Genomic DNA, 13784 nt, shown 5'->3' with positions numbered 1-13784 from the left:
GAACAGATACCAGTCCTACAGAAAGAACTATCGTTTGTACCCGTAACAAAATTTAAATCTATTCAATTAGATTAAGGACCTGCATCTCTACTGCAAAACACTCAAGTGGCATAGATTTTTCCACTTCCATAATCGGAGGCAATGTCAGGAACTGGGCATCTCCTTGCAAGATTTAGTTTTAGATTTAGATGTACAAGCTCTGGGAGATCTCTGGGAAGAGGCACAAAGGGACCCAGGCCAGGGAGCTTTTTACAGACTTGAAACCTAGAAGTACACTGATGCCTTCTGCATCAGATACAATCAGCATAGACATCTTTTTAGAGCTGGTCTCACAGTACCTGGAGAGATTGGCTATGCAACAAGATACTTCCCATAGATACAATCTCACAAGAAAGGAACAACTAGCCCTAAATAACCTAGAGAAGGAGGACTCTGTGGTTATAAAACCCTCTGATAAAGGGGGTAATCTAGTGGTCTTGGATCATGAAATGTACAGAAATATCTGTTTCTGATCAGATGATCAGAGGTCAGATCCCACAAAGATTTTTCACAAGGAGCTAACCTCGATCCTCAATCAAGGGATACAGGCGGGTCTTATCAGCCAAAAATAATATGACTACATCTACATGTGTTCCAAAAACTTACCAGGTTGCCACTCTCTAATGCCTACCGAAATTACACAAGGGCACCAGCCCACTAAAAGGAAGACAGATAGTGTCGGGTGTGGGTTCGCTGACCCAGGGCAAAAGTGTATATGCTGACCATATACTAAGAGTTTGTGACAGCCCTTCCCTCCATGACATATCTCCTCAAATTCGCCATATCTTGAATAAACATTAGCTGATTTTTTTGGCAGACCAGAGACTACATAAAATAACAGATTGCCTACTAATAACTAGAGATGAGCGAATCGTGAAATATTCGATGTGAATAGCTCCAGATATTAGACTATTTGATCAAATATCGAAACCCATTATAGTCTATGGGAGAAAAATCCTTGGAACCTGGAAATGAAGATTCGACGAATCAGAAGTCACCAAGTCAAAGACATCTTTAGAAAGTGATGCAAACACCTCTGGATGCATCTGGGAAAGCAGGGAAGCAAATTTTACAGGGCACCGTATTACCGGTAATTAGCAATTGCCAGGAATAATGCCGATTCCTGTAATAGTTAGTATTTAATTAATAAAACAAAAGTTTCGCTCTAAAAAAAAGGTATTTTCGTTGTTCAATAGCTTAATTAAAACTAATCTATTCTTTATCAATTAAATATACTGTTAATAAAAAATATATAAATAAATATGTATATTTAATTGCAAAAGTATGTATTCGTTTTAATTAAGCTATTGAACAACGAAAATAACTTTATTAGAATGAAAATGTGTTTTATTAATTAAATATTAACTACTACAGGAACCTATGTTATTGCCGGCAATACCTATTGCCGGTAATACAGCTCAATGTACTAACTAATACTTTACTTTAAATTAGAACAGCAAATGTTTCTTCTAATGATGCTATTTTTATTATTATATTATTTTTTTTTTTATCACAATAGCAACATTAGAAGAAACATTTTGATTTATATGTCTGCTCAGCTGATTGGCTAAGCCGACATATAAAGAGCCGGTCCCATCACACTAAGCTCAGTGTGCCATGGACCAGCGAAGAGAGAAGATAGAAGACATCGGAGGGTAAGTAGAAAGCTCCCCCCCTGCACTACACCCATCCCAGTAAGGAAAGGGGGGGGGTCACTTAACCCCTTCCTTGCTGTTATGGGTGCAGTCTGACATCAGTCTGGCCCCCAAGGGGTTAAGTGGGGACCCTAACCTACTAACCCCCTGGGGGCCAGATTGTTCAGTATAGCACCCAAAGGGTTAAGGGGGATAAAATGCATCCTCCCTTAACCCCTTGGGTGCCACACTGTAAGCAGCATTCTGTAAAGATGCTGCATATTGTAAGGTGCACAACACCGCTCACACAAATGGGTGTTGTGCTCCTGTTTGTTTTTTTGTGAGTTTCTCCCTTTTTGTTTTTCAGATATCGGTATCCTGTGAATTACAGCGGTTGTTGGGATTTTTTTTTTTTTATAAAAAATAGTCAAGGGGTGTGGTTGTGTTTTTATTCGAATAAAAAATATTTTTCACTTGTGTCGTGTCTTTATATCTTTACTATATAGACTTAGTAATGGAGTCCGTCTATTAGACTGCTTCCACTACTAAGTCAGGGCTTAGTAAGTAAGTTAGGAAACAGGGTGGCCCCTTTTGTCAATGTCTAACTCAAGGTGCGAGTATTGCGATCATGACAAGGGCTTGCAAAGGCAGGCCTCCACCCACAGCTGTCTGTGGGTGGAGGCCTGCCTTTGCAAGCCCTTGTCATGATCGCAATACTCGCACCTCGAGTTAGACAGACAGGGAAACAACAGGGTGGCCCCTTTTGTCAATGTTCCAATACCCGCAACCAAGTGGGACTTAAGGGATTATTTATCAGGGTGGTGTGGTGCTCTCCCCATCATGGAGGCACCCCGTTGGCAACAGGCTAGAGATTATCTGGCTATCCCGTGTTTTGAGACTCATAACTGAGGCTCCACAGACTCTTTTTTTTGCATATACTACTAGCCTTACAACCCTTGTTGGCTCCAAAAAAATTGAAAAAAAAAAAAAAAAAAAAGGATTTAGATTTTCTAAACTGTTTGGTGACCTCTAAATACTGTAGGACAGCACATCTCACATCCAGACAGTTAAATTCATGCTCCTTTTCATTAGCAGGGTTCTCACAAAAGGAAGGCAGAACTATCTCCTGGGAGCGGTGGAAATCTGGTAAAACTTTTGGCAAAAAAGCAGGGTCTGGTTTAAATTCAACCCTGTCTTATAATAATTTTGTGTAGGGTTCACAGCAGGAAAGACTTGCTAATTCCCCCACCCTTCTGGCTGATGTTATTGCCACTAACAGGGCAGTCTTAAAGTGACACTGTTACCCCGTATTTGCATTTGGACTGCTCTCCACATGGTGCTTGTTCTGGTAAAACGTCGTTTTTATCACCTGTGGATTGGTATATGTGGGCGGGGCCTCACAGCCTTTGTGCCACATCGCTCCGCCCCTAGTGCGACTTAGCTTCGCCCATTCATGACATCACAGCATAGGTCACGCCCCCTCAGCGGCCATTGGTGTGGGACAATCTAGGGGGTGGGGCTTAGAGATTTAGGCTGGCCCTTCCAATGGCTGCAGAGGGGCGTGGCCCTTCCAATGGCTGCTGAGGCGTGGCCTATGCAGCGATGACGTCACAGATGGGCGCTAGGGGCGGAGCAATGTGGCACACAGGCCGCGAGGCCCTGCCCATATTTAACATAGTAACATAGTAAATAATGTTGAAAGACGACAAGAGTCCATCAGGTTCAACCTAGGGAAATCCTACTGTGTTGATCCAGGGAAGGCAAAAACCCCTATGAGGCAGACGACAATTGCCCCATCACAGGGAGAAAACTCCCTCCCGACTCCAATGGCAACCAGAATAATCCCTGGATCAACGTATCACCGGAAATCTAATGCCCATAACTTGTGATATTATATTGTTCAAGAAAAGCATCCAGGCCTCCCTTGAACTTATTTAATGAATCGGCCATGACAACATCATGTGGCAGAGAGTTCCACAGTCTTACAGTAAAGAACCCGCATCGATGCTGATAAAATCTTCTTTCCTCTAAGTGTAGAGGATGCCCTCTTGTCATGGTTACAGACCTAGGAGTAAAAAGACCACTACAAAGATCTCTGTACTGTCCATTCATATATTTGTACATTGTGATCAGATCGCCCCTAAGACGTCTTTTTTCTAGCGTAAATAACCCCAAGCTTGATAACCTGTCCTGGTACTGTAACCCACCCATTCCCTTAATGACCTTTGTTGCCCTCCTCTGCACCGCTCCAGTTCAGCTGTGTCCTTCTTATATACCGGTGCCCAAAACTGTACACAGTATTCCATGTGTGGTCTGACCAGTGATTTAAAAAAAGAGGCAAAACTATGTTCTCATCTTTCGCATCAATACCTCTTTTGATGCATCCCACCAATACCCCCAGGCAGGGGTGATTCTAGCCTCTCTGCTGCCCAAGGCGAACTATAGGATGACGCGAGATCTGCGGGGCAAAGACTCTGGGATAGTTCTGAATACTTTCTTGACATCGACAGGCAAAATCAAGGTTTCCGGCCAAACTCTCACAACACTGAAAAAGACAAAGAAGACACATAAGTAGACTGAGTACACCATGCAGATTCTTTTAGGCACTAACTTCCAATTCCAAAGGGATTCTCTTGTCCTTTTTAGGAGGTTTTATCATTGTAAGCATATTACAAAGTGCCCTTCTTCTTGCATCCCCAACAATCAACTCCCACCCTGACCTCATAGCGGCAGCTACAACTCCCATCCTGACCTCATAGCGGCAGCTACAACTCCCATCCTGACCTCATAGCTGCAGCTACAACTCCCATCCTGACCTCATAGCGGCAGCTACAACTCCCATCCTGACCTCATAGCGGCAGCTACAACTCCCATCCTGACCTCATAGCTGCAGCTACAACTCCCACCCTGACCTCATAGCTGCAGCTACAACTCCCACCCTGACCTCATAGCTGCAGCCACAACTCCCACCCTGACCTCATAGCTGCAGCTACAACTCCCACCCTGACCTCATAGCGGCAGCTACAACTCCTATCCTGACAGCTGGAACTACAACTCCCATCTTTACCTCATGGCTGGAACTAGGGCTGGGCAATATGGGCAAAACATAAAATCTTGATTTCTTTTGATTTTTTTCTCGATACTAGATTTAAATCTTGATTTTTTTAAAAATGTATTCTTTGCTAATTCTGATGGGTGTAGTAGTAGAGGCATAGTGGCTAAGGGGTGTAGTAACAGTAGAAGCATAGAAGATGAGAGGTATAGTAGTAGATAAGGGGAGTAGCAGTTTTGGGAGTAGTAGTAGTAGTAGTATCAGAAGTGGAGGTAATAGTAGGAATGGTAATGGGAGTAGTATTGGGGTAGTAGTAGAGTAGTATTGGGGTAGTAGTAGAGCAGTATTGGGGGTAGTAGTAGAGCAGTATAAGAGTAGTATTGGGGGCAGTAGGAAAGCAGTATTGTGGGTAGTAGTGGGGTAGTATTGGGGGTAGTAGTAAAGCAGTATAAGAGTAGTATTGGGGGCAGTAGGAGAGCAGTATTGGGGGTAGTAGTAGAGCAGTATAAGAGTAGTATTGGGGGCAGTAGGATAGCAGTATTGGCGGTAGTAGTGGGGTAGTATTGGGGGTAGTAGTAAAGCAGTATAAGAGTAGTATTGGGGGCAGTAGGAGAGCAGTATTGGGGGCAGTAGTGGGGTAGTATTGGGGGTAGTAGTGGGGTAGTAGTAGAGCAGTATAAGAGTAGTATTGTGGGTAGTAGGAGAGCAGTATTGGGGGTATTAGTGGGGTAGTATTGGGGGCAGTAGGAGAGCAGTATAGCAGTATTGGGGGTATTAGTAGTAGTATTGGGGGTAGTAGTAGAGCAGTTTAAGAGTAATATTGGGGGCAGTAGGAGAGCAGTATTGGGGGTAGTTTTTGGGGCAGTAGGAGAGCAGTATTGGGGGTATTAGTGGGGTAGTAGAGCAGTATTGGGGGTTTTAGTAGTAGTATTGGGTGTAGTAGTACCTCATGGAGACAAGCCCCCCCCCTATAAATGTTATCCCCTGTAAGGTCCCCACCATTAATAGATCCCCCAACCCCATTAATTCCAGAATTCTGATTGTAGTTACAAAACTAATTAAAATAAAAAAAAGGATACCCTATATACTCACCTAGTGATCTGGCAGGCTTGTGTACAGCTCCTCTTCTCTCCGCTGCAGACGTGTGACGTTACCAGCGCGCGGGTGGCCGGAAACAGCGTGGCGGTGATTGACAAGGCAGACAGCCAATGGGCTGTCTGCTATTAGTGCGCCTGGGCTGTCGGCATCTCCCTCCTTCTCCTCCGGCCTGACGCTGCATGCACTGGAAGGAGGCTGGGGGCGGGGACAGAGCCAGACATCTTCCTCCGGCCTGTTACTGGGTGAGTGGCTGGGGGGGACGGAGCAGGGGCGGAGCAGAGGCGGACTTCATTCTCCTCCGGGCTCCGGACACAGGGTAGGCGGCCGCTGCAGCCCTTAACCTGCGTCCGGAATACCGGCCGTGGGGGGGGGGGGGGGGGGGGGGTTGGGAGTTGTTATGCGGCGGCACAATCAGGATCACTGCAGCGGCTGTGTGTGCCCTGCTGTGTCAGTGTCAGTGTGCCGCCCCCATGATTACAGCTGGTGGCGCCGCCTGAGGCAGACATCTCAAGTCGCCTCATCATTGCGGCGCCCCTGCCCCCAGGTCCTTTTCGTAAGTAGTTTTACCCAGTGTTTTATTATTTAGCACATAACTGTACTTATTATTTCTATGGCCCAAGTGCATAACCTTACATTTATCCACATTAAACTTCATTTGCCATTTCACTGCCCAAGTCTCCAGCTTCTCCAAATCCATCTGTAATATGATATTATCCTCCTCTGTACTGATTACTTTACCCAGTTTAGTATCATCTGCAAAAATGAAGATTCTACTCTGTAGTCCCTCAACAAGATCATTAATAAAAATATTAAAAAGAAGTGGACCCAACACTGACCCCTGTGGTACCCCACTAGTAACTAAAACCCAATCTGAATATGTTCCATCAATGACCATCCTCTGTTTTCTATCACACAACCAGTTACTTACCCATTTGCATGCGTTTTCCCCGAGTCCCAGCATCCTCATTTTGTAGACAAACCTTTCATGCGGCACAGTATCAAATGCCTTTGAAAAGATACACAACATCCACAGCCTCCCCCAGGTCCAGTCTATAACTTACCTCTTCATAGAAGCTGATCAGATTAGTCTGACAGGACCGATCCCTCATAAATCCATGCTGGTGCTGCGTCATAAGATTATTTTCATTAAGATACTCCAGTATAGCATCTCTTACAATCCCCTCAAATACTTTACCTACTATAGATGTTAGACTTACGGGCCTGTAGTATCCAGGATCACTCTTTGACCCCTTCTTGAATATTGGTACCACATTAGCTATGCGCCAGTCCTGTGGAACAATCCCTGTCGTAATAGAATCTTTAAATATTAGGAATAACGGTCTGTCTAACAGTATTTAATTCTAGCAAAACTCTAGGATGGATACCTTCTGGGCCCGGTGACTTTTGGATTTTAGTGTTTTTAAGGCGTCTCCCCACTTCTTGTTGTGTTAGGCAGGTGAGATTTATGGGAGGATTTATATTATCCCTAGTCATGTCGTCTGTTATGGGATTCTCCTTTGTGAATACAGTAGAGAAAAATGTATTGGCCTTTTCTTCTTCCCCCTCCACCATTACACCCAGATTATTTTTGAGGGGACCAACATTTTCGGTTTTAAGTCTTTTATTGTTTATATAGGTGAAGAACATTTTGGGATTCGTTTTACTTTCTGTGGCTATCCTTCTTTCTGTTGCTATTTTTGCTTCTTTTATTTGCGTTTTACACATTCTATTCTTCTGTCTATAGTTGCTCAATGCTTCCCCACTACCCTCTTGTTTTAGTTGTCTGAATGCTTGTTTCTTATCATTTATTGCACCCCTTACAGCTGAAGTTAACCACATTGGATTTTTCTTATTTCTACTACTTTTATTCCCATATGGTATGTGTCGTGCACACGATCTACCCAGGATGCTCTTAAATATGTCCCATTTCTCTTGTGTATTTTTGTTTCTTAAGGCATTGTCCCAGTCTATGTTCCCAAGGTCCTCTCTTAGTTTTTGGAAATTAGCCTTCCTGAAATGTAATGTTTTTGTAGCCCCTCTACTAATCATTTTATTGAAGGATAATTGAAAACTTACTATGTTATGGTCACTATTACCTAGGTGACCCCCCACCTCTATTTTTGATATTCTGTCTGGCCTACTGGTTAAGATTAGGTCCAGGAGTGCCCCCCCTCGTCGGTTCCTGTACTAGTTGGGAAAGGTAATTATCTTTTACTATTTCCAGAAACCCGCTTCCCTTCCTGGAGCTGCAGGTTTCTACTTTCCAGTTGATATTTGGGTAGTTAAAGTCCCCCATAATAATGACTTCCCCCTGCTTCGCTGCCGCATCTATTTGTCTTATAAGAAGGTTTTCTGACTCTTCCACTATACTATATAGCAGTCAAAATGCAAATAAGGGGTGACAGTGTCACTTTAAGAGTAAGATTTTTGACTGATATTTCCAATAAAGGTTCAAAAGAAGCGTCTGTAAGGCTTTTTAACACTATACTTAGGTCCCAGGAAGGTACTGAACTATGGATCCTAGGAGAAAGTCTAGATGAAGCTTTAAAAAAATCTAACCACCTGCTGATTGTTAAGTGCTCCTAAGGCTGATGCCTGAACTTTTAAGGTGGCTGTCTTAAGGCCCTTTTCTAGACCCCTTTGCAGGAAATCTAATATTTGGTCTATGAAGATCCACTTTATCAGACCCCAGAAAAGAGAAAAAAAAAAAGCTCTCCAAATCCTAAATTAAATTCCGGATGTCATAGGAGGAAAGGCGTACATTAGACTCCACGACCATGTCTGACTTAGGGCATCTACGCCTAGGAGCCAGTCCGCTGGGGACAAGAAAAGAAACTGTCACCTGTTTCACCGGCCTCCCCCATAGGTCTGCTATCATTTGAAAAACCGATGGGTTCAAACGCCATTCCACCTGCAGGAGCTGATGTTGACTGAGATAGTCTGCTCTCACGTTCAGAACCCCCTTGAGGTGGACTGCTGATAGACTCAAGGTTGTGTTCGGCAAAAGAAAAAAAATGTGATAAGACATATCCAGTAATAGGGTACTTCTGGTAGTACCTTGCCTATTAATAATGGATAGTGCAGTGGAATTATCCGAAAAAATATTAACATTACAGTTTTTATGTGTGATACCACTACTGTTAAAGCGAAGTAAATAGCTGCTAATTCTTTAAAGTTAGAAGATCTAATGAGATATTGTTCATCCCAGGTACCCAGGAAATTGAGAAGTCTAAGGTGAGCCCCCTAACCTGAGGGACTGGAGTCTGTGGGTATGACCTTCTGTGAGGTAAACGACCAGCTACGACCTGAGGAAAGATTTGTTCTAGATAACCACCAAGCAAAACTCTCCAAGGTAACCTTAGATAAGGTGATTTTTTGGTCGAGACCTTTAGGAGATCCATCCCATGCCTCCAGAAGCTGCAAAGGCCTGGAACGTATCTGGGCCCACGAGACTGCTGAAATAGCTGCTGTGAATAGACCCAGAAGCAACATATCCCTGCGTATAGATGTTACAGGATTTTGTAGAAGACAGAGTTAAGCTTTCTAGTTTCTCTATCTTCTCTAAAAGGGAAGGAACGATTTTTGAGCTACCGAGTCCAGAGAGATTCCCAGGAACAGTTATTTCTTTTCTGGGGTTTAATAATGATTTTTTGAAATTCACTATCCACCAGAGTTTCGCCAGGATGGACAAGGTTCTTTCCAGCATTGCTTAAAGCCTTTCTTTTGATCTTGCCACAAACAGGAAATTGTCTTAATATGGAATGAAGCCGCCTTCCTCCCTTATGTGCGCTGCCATTTCTGCCACTATCTTGGTGAAGACAAGTGGTGCAATGGAAATGCCGAAAGGCAAGGCTTTGAACTGCAGATGGACCAGGGAGTTGTCGATCCAGATGGCTAACCTCAGGTATTTTTGAAAATCCTTGTGAATAGGAACATGAAGGTAGGAGTCTTTTAAGTCTACGGATGCCATGAAACAGTCCTGAAAAAGCAAGTTTACAGTACTTATTGTTTCCATTTTGAATCTTTGGTAAGGTAGATATTGATTTAAGGGCTTCAATCCGTTTTTTTTTTTTTTACTAGAAACAAATGGAATAAAGCCCCTGGTCTTTCTCTGCCTTTGGTACTAGAACAAGAACTGCTTTTTCCACAAAGGATAGTACTTCAATTTTTAGAGACTCCAGACCTTCTGATCCTGAGCAGCCCTGTGTTATTACAAAGTGAGTGGGAGAAAGGGAGACAAAATCTAAGCGAATGCCACCTTGAATAGATTGAAGTACCCATGTGCTGCCGCAGATCTTCTCCCATTCCTGTGAGAAATGGCGCATTGTGAGGACGACTTCTTGGTTGTGTCAGACTTCTGGGAGAACATGTATCCCCTGGACTTGTTATAACCTCTTCCTCCGTTTGATCTGTCTGTTCCTTTTTTCAGAAAATTTTCCTTTCCTTGTCCACGAAAGGACTGGAATAGTTTCTTCTGAGAGGTAGCTGGAAAATCGTTCTTATCTGCCGCTTTATCTAAGAGGTCATCAAATACTGTTACGAATAAGAATTCTCCCTCACAGGGTATGGTACATAGTTTTGCCTTGGCTGCTGCGTCACCCGACCAATTCTTTAGCCATAAGGCTCTACGAGTAGAGTTGGACTGAGCCGCTGATCAGGCAGGAAACCTAAGTGCATCTGTAGATGCATCAGCCAGGAAGGAGGCAGACTTCTTCAGAAGAGGCAATGCGGCTATCATTCCATGTTTACCATCTTCAGCTTGAAGATGTCTCACTCTTCCAACTGGGAGAGTATCATCGATCTTGTGACGCAAGTACTTACAATGTTTGGCTTGAAAGCCCTTGTGGCAGCCTCACAGGATTTCTTAAGGAACCCCTGTGCCTTCATATCCATGGGGTCCTTGAGTGTACCTATGATCCTCAAAAGGGAAGAGAACCTTTGCAGGAGATCTTTGCAAACAATACATCAATCTTGGGGGGCCTGTCCAAGGAGGGATTCTCAGATTCTTCAAAAGGGTATTTTCTTTTGACAGGTCAAGGTACAAAACACTTTTTTTGGTCTATTCCATTCCCTTCCAATAAGGGCTGATATGCATCTATGGAGCGGAAAAACCTCTTCTTTCCTCCAGCCCCCAAACATGATACCCTGGATGGACTTGGGCTCCTCGGGTTCCTCAATATTCATGGTGGACTTCTTTAACTAGAGTAGAAATATCATCTAAGGAAAATGAGGCTTTTCCTCCTGTGTCTGTATCAGAGTCATCCGAGTGAGCGTATTCTGCACTGTTATCTCCTGCTGCCCCCTCTTCCTCGTGGTCAGAAATATGGGTTTATGAGATAGCCCTGGTGCACTAACAGGGGCTGCCGTAGGCATATTTAAAGAACTCTGTATTTAATCTCTAATTATATACTTAACCGAGGATAAGATTCTACGGAAGGTACTTCTGCCGCAATCATTTTAGAGATACATTGTTCACATGTTGGTTTATCATATCTGAACTAAATCTTCCACTACATATTCTACATTCTTTATGCTGGGAGGTTTTTGACTTCCTAGAAGACTCCTATACGTAAAAGAAAAAAAAAAAAACAAAAAAAAAACAAAACACTGTGTTGGTCATCTTACCACCCCGACCTGGGAAAAGAAAAACAGTACCCGGAAGAAGCATGTGCACTTTTCTCAGAAGATCCCTTCCTCGCCTCGCTGCTGGAACTCATGGCTTGTCTGCTGCCTTGAGACTGCACCACCCCGCACTCCTGTGCTTTATCCGGCGTCAGAGGTCATTTCCTGTACGCCACGGGACTCCCCTGTGCTAAGTCACTGCGCAGTGCCAAACCGGAAGTCCCGCACGCCGGACCGGAAATAGGCCGCACTGTGGATCCAACCACTGCAGCTCTCTACTCACCTCCAAACACCCCGCGACCATCTTCAGCGGACTCCGAGGGTTCCGGTCCAGCTCCATTTGCCGAAATTTACAAAGGCTGGAGTGGTGAGTTGGGCTTAACGCGCTACACTGGCACTTCATAGAGTCATTCCCCAGGATGTTCCAAACCAGGAAGGCCCCAGCGAGAGAGGAAGCTCCGAACATTATAATCCCTTCAGAAGCTAAGCACAGAGCCTCCGTACTCCAGGCTTCCCGCTAGAGACAGGAAACCACACGGAGGTTGAGAGGAGGGCTAATCCTTTCTACTTCAGGTTCCCTGTCCCTGGGGGCGGGGTCCCTCTCTTCGTGGTACTGTCATGTCAAGAGGGAAATACGGCTTTTCCTGCTTTCCCAGGGAGCATAGACCTTATTAAAACAGCTAATAAAAATTGTTTAGCTGTTTTAGTAAAGTTATTTTAGATTCGAATATTCGATCACATATTCAATCGAACTCGAATCTTTCGAATAGTGCAGTATTCAATCGAATAGCTATTCAAACGAATACTATTCACTCATCTCTACTAATAACATATAGGAAGGAACAGAGTCTAATAGATCGCATGATGCATAGCCATTACCAAGCATGCGTAAGAGAAGTAACTTGGCTACAACACCGATCGGTAGGTCAATTCAAATGCAGCGGATGCAAGGCATGCAATTTTGTGAGAAAACTAAAACCAATACAGCCTTCACCACGGGACAGCAGTTTGATATTAGGGGACTTTGTGACTTTTTTTGGGATCAATGAAGCCCTTTCCTTTAATTGTTTTCTATAATCAATTCTCTTGCTGATAGTCTAACCAACATTCACTGTTACTGGTTACTGGAATCTTAACCAAATCTGTAGGAATCGCATAAAAATCACACCACAAAGATTGCCCGATATTGGTAGTCCTAGAACAGAGGACTAGTATATCTGTTTTTATATCACAGTGATGAGGTCCCACTGATATATGTATAATTGGTTACCATATAGATTATCAGTATCCTAATCCTTAAAAGCATCATCGTTTATTTGTTAGTATAAGTTAGTTAAATATATCAGATCCTGCAAAAATAAATTCATACGGCAATATTGTCCCACACCTTTACTGTATCAGAGATCGTCCCAGGTTACCTATGCCTATGTAATATCTTGCAATTTACATATGAGAAAGTCATCCTATGTGACTATCTATTTATTGGTACACCTATGTATCATAATTAGAGAACTGTGGGTATACCTACCTGCTACATAACTATTTAGTAAATATGTTTATCTGTACCGCATGTTTTCTTATGGAACACATCTGGAACGCACATTGTCCAAGATTGGAGCGCATATGGAACAGATAAACCTCAATACGGGCACTGCGTCTGCCCCATATGGGTTATATATCCGTGGAACGCATGCCTTCGAGCATGTGCGTTTTTATGTATACGCAATGCGATCACTTGGGACATTTTCATTCCGCTGCCAGTATGTGATCCCGCCACTTTAACCCCTTAACGATAGCAAGCCTAAGTGTACGCCCCCGCATCGTGGTACTTAGCCCAAACGGACGTACACTTACGCCCGATGTTTACCGGATCGCTGTGTGTAAACACACAGCGATTCTGTAACGTTGGCTGCTGTAATACACAACAGACCATCGTAGCTTGTCGGCACAGGGGGTGGATTACACCCCCCGTACTGACGATCGCTGTAATCGGCTGATTTATTCAAATCAGCCAACTACAGCGACTTTCCGGTTCCGATGACCCGGGGCCTGGAAATCAATGGTGATTGGTGCTGTCCAAGACAGCACCAATCACCATTAGTGTGTGTATACTGAAGGGGGCCATGGTGCCACCCTCCAGATCGCCGCTATTGGCCGGCCAAGCCCGGCCGGCCAATAGCGGTGATCTAAGCAAAAATAAATATTATTACTTTTCTCTGCACATCTCAGTCAGTTAGCTGAGGTGTGCAGAGAAGGTGTGTGTGTGGTGTGTGAGCACCATACTCACCGGATCCCGGCGCTGGAGAGAAGATCTGCGGTCCCGCGGCGTCCACGTGGTT

The 13784-nt window shown here is 43.9% G+C and overlaps 1 protein-coding gene across 4 annotated transcripts in view; it reads right to left on the bottom strand.

Moving 5' to 3' along the window:
- GGPS1 (geranylgeranyl diphosphate synthase 1) overlaps positions 1-13784 on the bottom strand; it is a 100512-nt gene that overhangs the window by 70382 nt on the left and 16346 nt on the right. For 2 of the 4 annotated variants that reach the window (XM_069954437.1, XM_069954439.1), the window contains exon 2: positions 4044-4218. The exons of the other annotated variants lie outside the window; for them this stretch is intronic. The gene's annotated coding sequence lies outside the window, so the exon portion shown is untranslated. The remainder of the gene's footprint in view (positions 1-4043; positions 4219-13784) is intronic. 4 annotated transcript variants of the gene reach the window in all.

The sequence above is a fragment of the Dendropsophus ebraccatus genome, chromosome 15 (genome assembly GCF_027789765.1).
Source record: "Dendropsophus ebraccatus isolate aDenEbr1 chromosome 15, aDenEbr1.pat, whole genome shotgun sequence".
NCBI classification, from domain to species: domain Eukaryota; kingdom Metazoa; phylum Chordata; class Amphibia; order Anura; family Hylidae; genus Dendropsophus; species Dendropsophus ebraccatus.
This window is presented reverse-complemented; position numbering and strand designations above follow the sequence as displayed.